Genomic DNA, 10015 nt, shown 5'->3' on the forward strand with positions numbered 1-10015 from the left:
AAATGAATGGCGTACAGAAGGCAGAATGAAACATTTTAAAATAGTGAATATATACACCAGTCAGTAAAATGCAGACTGATAGGAAGGGAACTGTGTATATTTTTTCCAAAAACATTTTCGCTGTTGCAGAGCTCACAGGACCCTTTACCTTCTGTGCCTAATTGAGCATAACATTAATGATCATGATATGCCCCAGATTAACTGTTGTCCAGTTGCCCATTTTGCTGCTTGGAAATGTACACCTGCATTTTCTTGTACTGCAAAATGTTTCCCCCCTTAGGTCACTCGCCGTGGTGAGCTCTGCCACAAATTTTACGCCCTACCACTTTCAAATGTCACCAGCCGCCACTGCATCTTAGTCAGTCATAAGTAAAGTTTATCAAGCATTGGCAAAACCAATAGCTGTGGCTTTAAAGAAGAGATGCAAGGCAATGTGAAGCTTCATAAGTGATGGTAACAGACTGCAGTTGTACCGCCACTGCCCTGTAATGTGAAGGTGGGCAAAGAGAGGGGGAGGGGGAGAGCAGAGGGCAGAAAATGGCATTAACAATCTACTGGGAAGCTTTTGATGTCCAAGATGATGATGATAAAGAAAATGGCTCAAGGAGGAATGATAAAAACAGGCTTGGAAGGATCAAAGGACTGAAGATCCAGGGACAATTGAGACAAAATATACTGAAGGAGCGAAGAACCCACTGAATACATTTAGTCATGTTGCATTAGTTTGGATTCCTTTATTCCCTAGAACAGGAGAAGAACATGATTTGACTCGAAAGGACTAATGGCAGCTATGTTGGATTGGGGATGAGGAAACAGAGTGTAGGGCTGTGACAGTCATTTAAAAAGCATTTGCAATGCAATAGGTCCAGCATTTCAGAAACTTAGACCTATTGGCATTGTAAATGACAATGCCTTTTATTATTGCAGGTTTTTTAAACACATTGTCATTTACAATGCCAATAGCTCAAAATCTCGCAATTGCGAGACCTATCGCATTGCAAATGCTGGGTTTCTTTTCACTGAGGGGAGAGGCTGTGTTTTTTGCACACAGCTTCGTGCCTCAAAATGCACCTTTGGTTTTACGTGTTTGCATTCTTCCTCAGGAAACAAGTTTAACAGTAACAGGGATTCTGTTAAAAATAAAAAACTTTAAACAAATAAATATATTTTCTTGTTTGCATCATCAAAAATTAACAAATGTGTGTTCAATGCAGAAAAACAGCCCATTAAGGCCTTTTAAGATGCTGGAATAATTACTGAAAAATTTAAGCTCTTGCTGTCTCAAACTTGAATACATAAAAACTATTAAACTTTTGGACTGTGTGCAATTTTTATTATGGGAGGGTAATCTCGTGTAGACCACGATCATTGAGCTAAAAATATCTTGCGAAATGTCTTTTTTTACTTGCTGACTGCTTTTTCTCATGTTAGACTTAGGGGCTCATTAGGATGGTGGCGGATTTGATCCGCCCGCCACCGCAGCGGTGATTGGGTCCGACTGCCATGCATGCGGCGGTCCCGCCCTTCCAATTGCAGTCTGATTCTGCACCTTTAATATTTCGACGGTGGCTGCTGACAGCAACACCGCCGCAATGTTAAAAGGAGCATGTTATGCATTTCACTGCACTACATGGCAGGCACTATACTGTGCCTGCCACTTGGTGCAGTGAAATGTAGGGGGGTAACATGGGTTACCCCCCTACAGTTCACGGAAGACATTCTCTGCCAGCCTTTCAATCGCGGTTCAACCGCCACAGAAAGGCTGGCTTCCTCCTGCATCATAATTTTGGCTCGCCGAGCCTGCTTGGCTCGGTTGCCATTGTGAGCATGCTGACCGCTCTGCCGGGCAATCGTGACGATTGCTACAGGCGGGAAAGCGGCGGACGGACTTTCACTCCGCCGCAATACCCACGGCCATCCTAATTGGGGAGTGGGTAAATCCTGTGCGATTGCGGAAGGACCGCCACCACCTGCCTGGCAGTGGCAGTCCTTTCACCATCTTAATCAACCCCTTAGTTGGAACAGACATCTCTTGTGGGACTAGTGAAACTGGAGGTGCACGTTCTCTTACAGTGTTAGCCAGGCGCTTTTTTGGGTGGCTTTGTTGCTGATATCTCACACGCTTTTGTAAACTAATGTTTACCCTGCGTATCTTTGTCTTATGACTGAATGGACCCTAGCTAGTAGCAAGAGAAACAGGAAATAATTTGTACTCATTAACAAATGGTAAATATGGGGCTCTGTAGATAAAAACTATTGTGACAGTCCCAATTTTCACACAGGTGCCCATCCTTGGGTGCCACCTATTAAACCTGTAGCTTGACTGAGCGAATAAAAAACTATGCAGTTTCGTCCACCCCTAATTTCACATTAATAGAGACGACACCCCTTTCTTTAGATGAGCCGTGTCTAAAGAAAGGTCCACGGCCGCTATGTAAGTGAAAGCGCAGTATGTGGCGCTTTTACCCAAAAAAGCATTTGTTTCTCAAGTTGACAAACAAAATCCTTTTTTACTAAAAGCGCCTTGTGTAAGCACGTATGGTGGGCTGAATGTTGCAGGAAAGCATGTAGTGCCTGCAGTAGGCAAAACACATTAAAGAAAATAGTGCTTACAGACTAAATAAGATGTACCATGTAACAACTGAAGTAAAAGGGCCTGTCCTCATGGGAGGTTACAAATGAAGACAAGACGGTACTAAGGAGAGATTAACAAGTCTATAAACAAATCAGAAGCCAGCATTTACGAAGGACAATGACACAAGCCAATGAAAAATATGGGTGGAGAGTGGGCAGGACTTCAAATACATACTCCAATACAGCATGCCTCGCTGAGCAGCGCATGCACTGCCCAGGCTCGACCTAAAAATTACTATAAACATGAATATCCGGTTCTGGATTGATGCCAATGGTGGAGGCATTCATTCCCACGAGGCTTATCCTTGATAAAAGCTTCACAATATGCAGGCTTGGAAGCCCTCTCTGCCGGCTCCTAGTCCCTCATACTCCAACTAAGGAATGCTGCAAACTGACCTGCACACACTGTGCTGCATGGACGGACTACAATCACGGAGATCAATACGCAGTGAGAAAGTACCACACCTGGCAGGTAAAAAATGCGTCATCACCTGAAGTGTTTCCTGTATCCAGAAGCAACAAGGCGTGACCCAAGAGAAGTCGCCACAGGGAGTGCAACATCACACCCCTTCTTCAGAACTATGTTTCTCTATAATGGCTGCAAATAAATAATGAACAAGGGCAGGAGCGTGCACAGAGGAAGAAGAAACCCATGATCATTCCCTAGGGGGAACCTTTCTCCCACTCCTAAAAACTGAGAGCCTCAGATTTCACCTGTTTCATGCTTGGGCTGGTCATCAGCCATTGCAAGTGGTCAGGTCCATAAACTATGAAGTGGGCTAGGCAAATGTGGTTTCAAGTGAGGGATATGACAGGTGGGATGTATCTTCGAGATGGTAGGCAGTTTTAGAAGAAAGAAAACTGATTGTATCTATGTGCAGATAATGAACAGTCCAATACAATGGGGTGGTAACAGGTAGCTGTTGGGCAGGAAGTAAATGAGATGATGACCACACCTTGCTTCCAGAATACAAATTAGGGTAGTGATTTCCAAAGGCATCCACTGTAGCCTTCATGGGTTCCTTAGAGTGTTGGAGATAGTGCCTGAAAAGCCTTTGCATTTGTAACTGTTTGAGAATATCAGTGGCAACACGTACCAAAGGATAATGGTTTGTCGTAAACCATGAAAATGAAATATGTCCATTCTGAAGCATAGTGCCATGTCAGTGGCTGATGTAAGGGCTTGAAACGGAGTAAAATGGGCCTACTTGGAGCAGGCTTCTATAGTGATAATGATTGTATGGTTACTTTCGTAGGGAGATAGATCTACTGAAAGGTTTGTTGACATATTGTGCCATGGTGGAGGTGGAACAGGCAAAGGTTGTAGACACACAAAGTTTTATAAGTAGTCTTTTCTTGCGCCCAAACTGCGCAGGCCTTCATGTATCATTCAACTTCTTGACTTACGCTGAGCCCCCAGAACAACAAAGAACCAGGTTAAATTTGGATCATATACTGCAATGTTCTGATATTGTTGTGTCATGGCACATTCTTAGCACTTCTTCCTGTAAATGTCTAGTAAGTATATACGGTATCTACTCCAAAAATAAAATGGATAGGTATGTGGGGGGCTTACTTTTTGCAATTCATCCAGGTTTTTGACGTCCACTTGGACATAAGCATCACAGAGTCTTTGCGGTAAGGATAGTGTGATTCCAACAATGCACCTAAGAGTAGATATGATTTGTTGGCTTCTATTTCTGGAATGTGTCGATGTGAGATATCATCAGCCCCCACTAGGAACATATGTGACAAAAACGTCATACTTGTAACAATACTGCACTTACTGCCTTTTGTGAGGTATCTGAATCAATGTCAAACTTCTTATGTGGATCAGGATGACATAGTACAGGAGCTTGTGTGATGCCTTTGTTAAGATCCTGAAAGGCAGATTCTGTGTTACTTTAAATGGAATACTCCCTGAACATTTTCCTTTAAAAGTAGACATCTGTGACAAGTCTTGTGGGCACAGTCATCTGTAAACTGTTGGAAGAAGGTGGCCACACCAAGAGAACACTGGGATGGAGGGGGCAGTTTAACTATCCTTTCATGCAATGCAAGGCAGTGCGGAGCAGATTAATTAATAACCTGCTGGTGCAGGGATCACCACTTCGCCACAGGTTCTTAACAAGTAAGGAGGAATCGACACTGGAGCGAAGTCAAACCATGGGTTATTTATTAAGCATTCATGAATGGGTCTCCATCCGACAAGTACCATCAAGATACCCAAGGAGAGAACACACTGAACGATGGTTACATGGGTTTTTATAGTAAAAATCAGAGACAAGGAACGCCCAGAGGTAAATAGAGCTCTGGGAAGAACAAACAAATGAGACAATCGGTAAGAATCAACAACCTTGGTGCCTTGTGTAACTGTCGTGTCCTGAAGCTGCACAACAAGATAGGTTATCTGAGCAAACTTTATCTAAGGCTTTACCATTGTTTAACAAACACACAAAACCCAGTGCAGACATCAGCTGTTCTTTTGTGCTGACTTTGCATGTTTACGCAGTGTACAATGTCTCAATCCAGATTCTTTACCAATGTTGATGCAGATGCGGTGTCAAGGATAGAGCCAGGCTGAAAACAGGACGGGTGAAAATGGATGAAGCACAGCTTAATCAGAAAACAAGAAAATTTAGATTTGACATTTTAACAGTCCTCCCTTTTCAGCTGTGCTGAATCTATTCTAAGGCGGTATATGTATTAATTGTGTACATTAATATTCATTAATTCATGAATTTTGGTACGCATAATCATTTCTCTATTTAATTCATAAACATTGATTAGGGATGGTTTAATACTACTGCAGACATTAATTCAAGTGGTGCATATCATAGGGGCACATTGAATGCAGCAGCAACAGGTGAGAATGATGGCTCCTATGATTACTATTCCCATTAACAATTTCCAACCCCAAGTGGAGATAAGTCCCTGTAACCAGTCAGACCAGGACCATGTTCCTTGGTCTTGATGTATTTCTGCAGCTATTTTGTGTAATTTAGAAATGGCATCATAGACAGAAGGGGCTTGGTCAGGAATGAACACGCAACAGCTACTCTCTATGATGCGGCATGCTCCACCACGATCAGCGAGCACTACATCGAGCACCATTCTATTTTGAAGAGTTACAATTCTTGTAATCTGGAGTTCTTCAGTAATGTTTCCTAGAGCCATTGCTGTCTGATTAGTTACTGCTTCTACTACTCGATCAAGTGTCTAATCTTTCTACTGTTTAGGGCTGCACCAACGAAGAAAAAGAGTCCCAAATTGAAATCTACATATTGCTGCAAGGCTGTATCAGTCTGATCACTTCATCATTATTTATGGTCCGCTTGAATCTATTTAAAGAGATGTCATTAAATAGTTTCTGATCTTTGTGATAGGAGGCAGGTGCTAAGAACACAGGGGGAAGCAGGAAAGACACGTAGTAAACCCAATAGGCAAGTTATAGTAACCTTTGCTTCCTCGGATAAAATAGGTGTTGTGTGAGAACAGGAAGCTACTATTGTTTGTCCCAGCAATGTTCAGTACTGTTGTACAGTCACTTTTTCCCACAGGGTCCGCTCGAGCTCTAGTCACAGCAATAAGAGGTGGCCCATTACCCTTGATCGTTCGAGTGTTGGGGAAAACATAGCGTGTAAAGGCATTTCCTCTGCGAAATTCCTCCATTTCCCATGCAGTTCCTTTGGCTTGTGGGTCCCCTTCCTCATCGGGGTAACACACTCTGTTCAGTTTTGCATTAAGTCCTCCTACATCATAGTCAGTAATGTTAGCAATATCAGAGGCCCATAACAGTGCAAACCAGGCTCTGCAGGAGCCGTTATATGAAAATGGCAAGGGAATGAAAGGCGTTCCTCCCTTTTTCTGGTGAGCTGGCATCATTCCGCACACCCAACAGTTGGTGGTGTTTGTAGCGTTGTGAGTATGTTGCAACATCTGTATGAAAGTGTTCTTGAGGTAGGAGATGTAGGGCTTTTGTTCGTGATAGGGAAGGGTATAGTACACGTGTTCTGTGGGGACAGGAGGAGTAGTGGGCAATAGGGGTCGGGCCCGAATCACTTTCTCCATTGTCCAAAAAACTGCTGCCAAGATTATCAAGAGTATGATCAGAGTCACCATACATAGAGGCTTGTCTTTGTTTTGCAACTGCAAGTTAGATCAAAATTTCTGCATTTCTCCTTCTTGGTATCGATACAACCACAGGTCAGAGAGAGATCCAGGCACAACTGAACACGTATCACAATCCCCTCTGAACCTAGTTCAGCCGATTCTGTGATCCAACCGTGTCGCAGCCGAACCATTTCACTAATTGGAATCGGCCCTCCGGTATCTCCATCTGCTCCTTCCCTTCCATGGTCGTAAATCGTACCTTGATGCCGATGGCACAGTTTGAACTGGGAACAGGGTGTCTTCGTTTAGAGGAGCAACACTTTTGTGAGTCTGCAAAATGTCTTTCAGATCATTTCTGCCTTCTGGTTGGAGACCAGTTGCTGCAATTCGTGTGCAGTGGGATCCATGTATCCAGTGACGTCTGTTGGTGACACGGACAGCAGTTCGGGTTGCCAACAACACCTGTTCGACGTTTTTCCAATGAGGTTCCAGATTCTTAGAATGCTGGAAATTTCGGAGTATTACAAACTCTCCAGGTTGGAGACCATGGGCCGGACCCTCTGATTTGTCTGGAATAGCTTCACGCACCTGCTGATGAATTAGAAACAGTTTTACAGTCAAGTTTCTAAGATAATCACTCAAAACAGGGTACTGTATTTCTTTAATCATCTTTGGTCTTGGGGGTCCCCATACATTCATAGGCCTACCAAAGGTGATCTCATAGGGAGAAAGTCCAATCTTACTGTGTGGGATGGAACAAACAGATAACAGGGCCAATGGTAATGCATCTGGCCAACTAAGGCCTGTTGTTGCTTGGATCTTCGCTAATTTAAGTTTTAGCGTGGCATTATACCTTTCTACCAAACCCGCTGCCTGGGGATGATTAGCAAAAACAACAATTGATGGACAGAATGCAGAACAATGTCATACATTCACCCCAGTACAGAGATCTGGGCCTAAATCCATCGTTTTTTTGCTCACCATGCCGTTCCAGTTTGAACCCAGCCATTTGCAAATCAGTCTTGACCCTGTGCCTCATGGGAACAGTCCAGCCCGAATTGCCAAGCCAGGTCCTCCCTGGACTGGAAACAAGCATCCTAGGACCGGTTTCTGGCATTTCAGCCGTCTTCAGCCAGGCTTGCTTGATTTCCAGTGACATGGAGAGCAAGGGACCCACGTCTGGGCATACCCTTTCCACTCGGGGTGACATATGCAAAAACAACAATTGATGGACCGAATGCAGAACAATGTCATACATTCACCCCAGTACAGAGATCTGGGCCTAAATCCATCGTTTTTTTGCTCACCATGCCGTTCCAGTTTGAACCCAGCCATATGCAAATCAGTCTTGACCCTGTGCCTCATGGGAACAGTCCAGCCCGAATTGCCAAGCCAGGTCCTCCCTGGACTGGAAACAAGCATCCTAGGACCGGTTTCTGGCATTTCAGCCGTCTTCAGCCAGGCTTGCTTGATTTCCAGTGGCATGGAGAGCAAGGGACCCACGTCTGGGCATACCCTTTCCACTCGGGGTGACATATGCAAAAACAACAATTGATGGACAGAATGCAGAACAATGTCATACATTCACCCCAGTACAGAGATCTGGGCCTAAATCCATCGGTTTTTTGCTCACCATGCCGTTCCAGTTTGAACCCAGCCATATGCAAATCAGTCTTGACCCTGTGCCTCATGGGAACAGTCCAGCCCGAATTGCCAAGCCAGGTCCTCCCTGGACTGGAAACAAGCATCCTAGGACCGGTTTCTGGCATTTCAGCCGTCTTCCCCAGAGAGGAAATAAGACCCCAGCCGGGCTTCTGCCCTTCACATGACCTTTTCAGCAAAACCATCCAGCACTCACAGAGCAGGCTACACCACCCGAGGAAAGTCAAGTCTGACCTGGAGTTATAAATGCCATATATTCAGATTTGAGGCCCTTAAGTTTAGGGGGCCATTCAAAAATATGGGCTGGCCGCGCCCCGCTCGGCCCCCTTTGCCCCTGGTGCTCCCCACGCGTCGTACCTTGTCTGTGAGATGGGGAAGCTTGCAGTATTGCTGCCTAGAATACACCTGTGCTCTCAGGGAAAGAATCGATTGCTGATACTAGAGATGTAACTGGCCTGTAATGGAGCGAATTGTACAGTGTTGCAACCAGTGGAGTGTGTGTTTAGTAGAACTATTTCCTGCTTCTCTTGCTGCTGTCACCGGTTATTCATGTTCATATAGCGCCAAGAATGCACACCCTCTGATTATCTAGCTGGTAGCAGCCATCAATCACTGTGTGCTGCCTGTTACTGGGGGTGGGGCTCACTATTACCAGGGAAATGTTTCCAAAGCTGATGGAGCGGAGCTACAAACCGCTGGCCGCCGCGGCTGAGCCCAGCCCTGCTCGCATTAAGCCAGTCAGTCAGTGATAGCATCCAATAGCTGCAGACTGACTCCCAAGTAGCGAGGCATGGGCAGGCCTGGTGCGAGTGAGCCTGCAGTCTGCCAGGAGCAGTGGCCCCTGTTCCTCCATTGCGCCCCCTTACCCACGCTTGTCTCCACTCTCTGCCTCCCCTTTGCCCTCAGAAATCTGCGTCAGGCCCTAGGGGACAAAGGGTCACACGTATTTTCTCCAGCAGGGTTGTGTTTCTTAGTAGGAGGATACGATTACGATACACCTCTACTGGAGAAAACAAATGTGTGCCAGTTAGGGTGTGCCCAGCAGCGGTCAGGCTTTGGCCCTGGGCCTGCTCTATTATACTCCCCGTTTGTTTAGCAGCAGCTGCTGCCTCGATGTTACATGGGAGTCACGATCAGTGTGGATAGTTGTTTTTTATGAATGAGATATAGTTGTTATTTAGGGGTCCGTTTCGGGATTTACAGTTTTCTTGTAATCTGCTGTGCAGTTAAGACATTCAGGCTATTTTCGTACCACCCACCACCCCCCAAAAAAATGAATGGCGTACAGAAGGCAGAATGAAACATTTTAAAATAGTGAATATATACACCAGTCAGTAAAATGCAGACTGATAGGAAGGGAACTGTGTATATTTTTTCCAAAAACATTTTCGCTGTTGCAGAGCTCACAGGACCCTTTACCTTCTGTGCCTAATTGAGCATAACATTAATGATCATGATATGCCCCAGATTAACTGTTGTCCAGTTGCCCATTTTGCTGCTTGGAAATGTACACCTGCATTTTCTTGTACTGCAAAATGTTTCCCCCCTTAGGTCACTCGCCGTGGTGAGCTCTGCCACAAATTTTACGCCCTACCACTTTCAAATG

Source organism: Triturus cristatus, chromosome 3_2 (genome assembly GCF_964204655.1).
Source record: "Triturus cristatus chromosome 3_2, aTriCri1.1, whole genome shotgun sequence".
NCBI classification, from domain to species: domain Eukaryota; kingdom Metazoa; phylum Chordata; class Amphibia; order Caudata; family Salamandridae; genus Triturus; species Triturus cristatus.